Source organism: Arachis duranensis, chromosome 1 (genome assembly GCF_000817695.3).
Source record: "Arachis duranensis cultivar V14167 chromosome 1, aradu.V14167.gnm2.J7QH, whole genome shotgun sequence".
NCBI lineage: Eukaryota > Viridiplantae > Streptophyta > Magnoliopsida > Fabales > Fabaceae > Arachis > Arachis duranensis.
The window spans coordinates 16,096,905-16,104,618 of NC_029772.3; the positions used below are offsets into that span (position 1 = coordinate 16,096,905).

Consider the following 7,714-nt stretch of genomic DNA (forward strand, 5'->3'; position numbering starts at 1 on the left):
GAACCTGAAAGGACTCTGAAGAGGAAACTAAGAGAAGCTAAATTACAATAATCCAGAGACAACCTTATAGAAATTTTCGAAAAGGAAGAGGAGATGGCAATCGAAAATAATAATGCAAGGAGGATGCTTGGTGACTATACTACACCTACTTCCAAATTTGATGGAAGAAGCATCTCAATCCCTGCCATTGGAGCAAACAATTTTGAGCTGAAACCTCAACTAGTTGCTCTACTGCAACAGAACTGCAAGTTCCATGGACTTCCATCAGAAGATCCCTACCAGTTTTTAAATGAGTTCTTGCAGATCTGTGAGACTGTTAAGACTAATGGAGTAGATCCTGAAGTCTACAGGCTCATGCTTTTCCCCTTTGCTGTAAGAGACAGAGCTAGAATATGGTTGGATTCACAACCTAAAAATAGCCTGGACTCGTGGGATATGCTGGTCACGGCCTTCTTGGCTAAGTTCTTTCCTCCTCAAAAGCTGAGCAAGCTTAGAGTGGATGTTCAGACCTTCAAACAAAAAGATGGTGAATCCCTCTATGAAGCTTGGGAAAGATATAAGCAGATGACCAAAAGGTGTCCTTCTGACATGCTTTCAGAGTGGACCATTTTGGATATATTCTATTATAGTCTATCTGAATTCTCTAAGATGTCACTAGACCGTTCTGCAGGTAGATCCATTCACCTAAAGAAAACGCCTACAGAAGCTCAAGAACTTATTGACATGGTTGCAAATAACAAGTTCATGTACACTTCTGAGAGGAATTTCGTGAATAATGGGACGCTTCAGAGGAAGGGAGTTCTTGAAATTGATGCTCTGAATGCCATATTGGCTCAGAACAAAATGTTGACTCAGCAAGTCAACATGATTTCTCAAAGTCTGAATGGATGGCAAAATGCATCCAACAGTATAAAGAGGCATCTTCTGAAGAAGAAGCTTATGATCCTGAGAATTCTGCAATAGCAGAGGTAAATTACATGGGTGAACCTTATGGAAACATCTATAATTCATCATGGAGAAATCATCCAAATTTCTCATGAAAGGATCAACAAAAGCCTCAACAAGGCTTTAATAATGGTGGAAGAAACAGGCTCAGTAATAGCAAGCCTTTTCCATCATCTTCTTAGCAACAGACAGAGAATTCTGAGCAAAGAACCTCTAGCTTAGCAAACATAGTCTCTGATCTGTCTAAGGCCACTTTAAGTTTCACGAGTGAAACAAGGTCCTCCATCAGAAACCTAGAGGTACAAGTGGGCCAACTGAGTAAGAAAGTCACTGAAACTCCTCCTAGTACTCTCCCAAGCAATACTGAAGAGAATCCAAAAAGAGAGTGCAAGACCATTGACATAATCAACATGGCCGAACCTAGAGAGGAAGGAGAAGACGTGAATCCCAATGAGGAAGACCTCATGGGACATCTCTCAAGCAAGAAGGAGTTCCCTATTGAGGACCTAAAGGAATCTGAGACTCATATAGAGACCATAGAGATCCCATTAAATCTCCTTCTGCCATTCATGAGCTTTGAAGACTATTCTTCCTCTGAAGAGGATGAAGATATAACTCGAGAGCAAGTTGCTCAATATCTAGGAGCTATTATGAAGCTGAATGCCATGTTATTTGGTAATGAGACTAAGGAAGGTGAACCTCCCTTGCTCATTAGTGAACTAGATACATGGGTTCAGCAAACTTTACCTCAAAAGAGACAAGATCCTGGCAAATTCTTAATACCCTGTACCATAGGCACCATGACCTTTGAGAAGGCTCTGTGTGACCTAGGGTCAGGCATAAATCTTATGCCACTCTCTATAATGGAGAAGCTAGGGATCATTGAGGTACAACCTGCCATATTCTCATTGCAAATGGCAGACAAGTCAGTAAGACAAGCTTATGGATTGGTAGAGGACGTGTTAGTGAAGGTTGAAGGCCTTTACATCCCTGCTGATTTCATAATCTTAGACACTAGGAAGGAGGGGGATGAATGCATCATCCTTGGAAGACCTTTCCTAGCCACAGCAGGAGCTGTGATAGATGTTAACAGAGGAGAATTAGTCCTTCAATTGAATGGGGACTACCTTGTGTTTAAGACACAAGGGTGTTCTTCTGTAACAATAGAGAGGAAGCATGAAAAGCTTCTCTCAGTACAGAGTCAAACAAAGCCCCCACAATCAAATTCTAAGTTTGGTGTTGGGAAGCCACAGCCAAACTCTAAGTTTGGTATTGAATCCCCACATCCAAACTCTAAGTTTGGTGTTGGGAGTCTACAACATTAACCTGATCACCTGTGAGGCTCCATGAGAGCCCACTGTCAAGCTATTGACATTAAAGAAGCGCTTATTGGGAGGCAACCAAATTTTTATTTATCTAATTTTATTTTTCTTTTATTGTTCTTTTATGTTTTATTAGGTTCATGATCATGTGGAGTCACGAAATAAATACTAAAATTAAAAACAAAATAAAAAACAGCAGAAGAAAAAGCACACCTTGGAGGAAGCGCTTACTGGCGTTTAAACGCCAGTAAGGAACATCTGGCTGGCATTCAACGCCAAAACAAAGCATGGATCTGGTGTTGAACGCCAGAAACAAGCAACATCCTGGCGTTTAAACGCCATGAATACACCCTGAGGAAAGCTGGTGCTGAACGCCAGAAACAAGCATGGAACTGGCATTCAACGCCAGAAACATGCTGCAAATGGGCGTTGAACGCCCAAAACAAGCATAGAGCTGGCGTTGAACGCCCAAAACAAGCATCAATCTGGTGTTAAACGCCAGGATTGCATGTAGAGGGCATTTTACACACCTCATTGGTGCATAAATGTAAATCCTTGACACCTCAGGATCTGTGGACCCCACAGGATCATCTCAGGATCTGTGGACCACACAGGATCCCTACCTACCTCAACTCACCTTCTCTCTCTTTTCACACAATCCAATGAACACTCTTCTCTAAAACCCTTCACCAATCACCTCAATCTCTCTTCCCCATCACCTCTTCACCACTCACATCCGTCCACTCTTCCCCATACACCCCACCAACCTTCAAAATTCAAAAATCACTTTCCCACCCAAACCCACCCAATATGGCCGAACCTTAACCCCTCTCCCTCCACTATATAAACCCCTCCATTCTTCTTCCTTTTCACACAACACAACCCTCTCTTCTCCTCCTTGGCCGAAACACTACCCTCTCTCCCTCTCCCCCATATCTTCTTCTTCTTCATCTATTCTTTCTTCTCTTGCTTGAGCGCGAGCAATATTCTAAGTTTGGTATGGTAAAAGCATAGCCTTTTTTTGTTTTTCCATAACCATTGATGGCACCTAAGGTTGGAGAAACCTCTAGAAAAGGGAAAGGGAAGACAAAAGCTTCCACCTTCGAGTCATGGGAGATGGAAAGATTCATCTCAAAAGTCCATCAAGACCACTTCTATGATGTTGTGGCCAAGAAGAAGGTGATCCCTAAGGTCCCTTTCAAGCTCAAGAAAAATGAGTATCCGGAGATCCGACATGAGATCCTAAGAAGAGGTTGGGAAGTTCTGACCAACCCCATTCAACAAGTCAGAATCTTAATGGTTCAAGAATTCTATGCCAATGCATGGATCACTAGGAACCATGATCAAAGTGTGAACCCGAATCCAAAGAATTATCTTACAATGGTTCGGGAGAAATACTTAGATTTTAGTCCGAAAAATGTGAGGTTAGCATTCAATTTGCCCATGATGCAAGGAGATGCATGCCCCTACACTAGAAGGGTCAACTCTGATCAAAGGTTGGACCAAGTCCTTATGGACATATGTGTGGAAGGAGCTCAATAGAAAAGAGACTCCAAAGGCAAGCTGGTTCAATTAAGAAGACTGGACCTCAAGCCTGTGGCTAGAGGATGGTTGGAGTTCATCCAATGCTCCATCATCCCCACTAGCAACCGATCTGAAGTTACTGTGGATCGGGCCATCATGATTCATAGCATCATGAATGGAGAGGAAGTAGAAGTTCATGAAGTCATCTCCCTTGAATTCTACAAAATAGCCGAAAAATCCTCCACCATGGCAAGGCTAGCTTTTCCTCATCTTATTTGCCATTTATGTTACTCAGCTGGAGTTATCATAGAAGGAGACATCCCCATTGAGGAGGATAAGCCCATCACTAAGAAGAGGATGGAGCAAATAAGAGAGCCCACTCATGGATCCCAAGAGACGCATGAGGAAGCTCATCACCAAGAAATCCCGGAAATACCTCAAGGGATGCACTTTCCTCCCAACAATTATTGGGAACAACTCAACACTTCTCTAGAAGACTTGAATTACAATATGGATCAATTAAGGGTGGAACATCAAGAGCACTCTATCATTCTCCATGAAATAAGAGAAGATCAAAGAGTAATGAGGGAGGAGCAATAAAGGCAAGGAAGAGACATAGAAGAGCTCAAGGACATCATTGGTTCTTCAAGAAGAAAGCGCCACCATCACTGAGGTGGACTCATTCCTTGTTCATATTTCTCTGTTTTTCGGTTTTTATGCTTAATGTTTATCTGTGTTTATGTCTTTCCTACATGATCATTAGTATTTAGTAACTATGTCTTAAGGCTATGAATAATTCCATAAATCTTTCATCTCTCTTAAATGAAAAATGTTTAATACAAAAAGAACAAGAAGTACATGAGTTTCGAATTTATCCTTGAATTTAGTTTAATTATATTGATGTGGTGACAATACTTTTTGTTTTCTAAATGAATGCTTGAATAGTGCATATTTTTAACTTGTTTTTTATGAATGTTAAAATTGTTGGCTCTTGAAAGAATGATGAACAAAGAGAAATGTTATTGATAATCTGAAAAAATCATGAAATTGATTCTTGAAGCAAGAAAAAGCAGTGAATAGAAAAAGCTTGCGAAAAAAATAGAAAGAAAAAGAAAAAGCAAGCAGAAAAAGCCAACAGCCCTTAAAACCAAAAGGCAAGGGTAAAAAGGATCCAAGGCTTTGAGCATCAATGGATAGGAGGGCCCAAGGAAATAAAATCCAGGCCTAAGCGGCTAAATCAAGCTGTCCCTAACCATATGCTTGTGGCATGCAGGTCCAAGTGAAAAGCTTGAGACTGAGTGGTTAAAGTCGCGATCCAAAGTAAAAAGAGTGTGCTTAAGAACTCTGGACACCTCTAACTGGGGACTTTAACAAAGTTGAGTCACAATCTAAAAAGGTTCACCCAGTTATGTGTATGTGGCATTTATGTATCCGGTGGTAATACTGGAAAACAAAGTGCTTAGGGCCACGGCCAAGACTCATAAAAGTAGCTGTGTTCAAGAATCAACATACTTAACTAGGAGAATCAATAAACACTATCTGAACTCTGAGTTCCTATAGATGCCAATCATTCTAAACTTCAAGGGATAAAGTGAGATGCCAAAACTGTTCAGAAGCAAAAAGCTACAAGTCCCGCTCATCTAATTAGAACTAATATTCATTGATATTCTGAGATTTATAGTATGTTCTCTTCTTTTTATCCTATTTGATTTTCAGTTGCTTGAGGACAAGCAACAATTTAAGTTTGGTGTTGTGATGAGCGGATAATTTATACGCTTTTTGGCATTATTTTTAGATAGTTTTTAGTAGGATCTAGCTACTTTTAAGGATGTTTTAATTAGTTTTTATGCTAAATTCACATTTCTGGACTTTACTATGAGTTTGTGTGTTTTTCTGTGATTTCAGGTATTTTTTGGTTGAATTGAGAGACCTGAGCAAAACTCTGATAAGAAGGCTGACAAAGGACTGCTGATGTTGTTGGATTCTGACCTCCCTGCACTCGAAATGAATTTTCTAGAGCTACAGAACTCCAAATGCCGCGCTCTCAACGGCGTTGGAAAGTATACATCCAGAGCTTTCCAGAAATATATAATAGTCTATACTTTATTCGAGATTAGATGATGCAAACTGGTGCTCAACGTCAGTTCCATGCTGCATCCTGGAGTCAAACGCCAGAAACACGTCACGAACCAGAGTTGAACGCCAAAAACACGTTACAACGTGGCATTCAACTCCAAGAGAAGCCTCTGCACATGTAAAGCTCAAGCTAAGCCCAAGCACACACCAAATGGGTACCAGAAGTGGATTTTTGCATCAATCACTTACTTCTGTAAACCCTAGTAGCTAGTCTAGTATAAATAGGATATTTTACTATTGTATTAGACATCTTTGGATTATTTTTGGATTACCTGATGATCCTTTGATCACGTTCATGGAGGCTGGCCATTCGGCCATGCCTGGACCATCACTTATGTATTTTCAACGGTGGAGTTTCTACACACCATAGATTAAGGGTGTGGAGCTCTGCTGTACCTCGAGTTTCAATGCAATGACTACTATTTTCTATTCAATTCAATTTATTCATGTTCTAAGATATTCATTACACTTTACCATGATGAATGTGATGATCCGTAACACTCATCATCATTATCACCTATGAACGCGTGACTGACAACCACCTCCGTTCTACCTTAGACCGAGCACATATCTCTTGGATTCCTTAATCAGAATCTTCGTGGTATAAGCTAGAATTGATGGCGGCATTCATGAGAATCCGGAAAGTCTAAACCTTGTCTGTGGTATTCTGAGTAGGATTCAGGAATTGAGTGACTGTGACGAGCTTCAAACTCACGATTGTTGAGCGTGATGACAAACGCAAAAGAATCAATGGATTCTATTCTGACATGATCGAGAACCGACAGATGATTAGCCGTGCTGTGACAAAGCATTTGGACCATTTTCACTGAGAGGATGGGATGTAGCCATTGACAACGGTGATGCCCTACATACAACTTGCCATGGAAAGGAGTAAGAAGGATTGAAGGAAGGCAGTAAGAAAGCAGAGATCCAACAGGGACAAAGCATCTCCATACACTTATCTGAAATTCTCACCAATGATTTACATAAGTATTTCTATCTATATTTTCTGTTTATTTATTATTATTATTATTTGAAAACTCAATAACCATTTATTATCCGCCTAACTGAGATTTACAAGATGACCATAGCTTGCTTCATACCAACAATCTCCGTGGGATCGACCCTTACTCACGTAAGGTTTATTACTTGGACGACCCAGTGCACTTGTGATGAGCGGATAATTTATACGCTTTTTGGCATTGTTTTTAGTATGTTTTTAGTATATTTTAGTGAGTTTTTATTATATTTTTATTAGTTTTTAGTTAAAATTCACTTTTCTGGACTTTACTATGAGTTTGTGTGTTTTTTTGTGATTTCAGGTATTTTCTGGCTGAAATTGAGGGTCTTGAGCAAAAATCTGATTCAGAGGCTGAAAAGGACTGCAGATGCTGTTGGAATCTGACCTCCCTGCACTCGAAGTGGATTTTCTGGAGCTACAGAATCCCAATTGGCGCGCTCTCGACGGCGTTGGAAAGTAGACATCTTGGGCTTTCCAGCAATGTATAATAGTCCATACTTTGCCCGAGATTTGATCGCCCAAACCGGCGTTTCAAATCAGCTTTAGAATTCCCAGCGTTTAACGCCGGAACTGGCATAAAAATTGGAGTTAAACGCCCAAACTGGCATAAAAGCTGGCGTTTAACTCAAGAAAAAGTCTCTACACATGAAAGCTTCAATGCTCAGCCCAAGCACACACTAAGTGGACCCCGGAAGTGGATTTTTACGTCATTTACTCATTTCCGTATACCCTAGGTTACTAGTTCACTATTAATAGGACCTTTTGA

The 7,714-nt window shown here is 40.5% G+C and overlaps 1 non-coding gene across 1 annotated transcript; it reads right to left on the reverse strand.

Annotated features, from left to right (window-relative positions):
* Positions 1 to 486: 486 nt before the first annotated feature.
* LOC127743157 (small nucleolar RNA R71) lies at positions 487 to 594 on the reverse strand. The gene has a single exon (XR_008004491.1). It is a non-coding gene; the product is annotated as a small nucleolar RNA R71 (small nucleolar RNA).
* Positions 595 to 7,714: the final 7,120 nt, after the last annotated feature.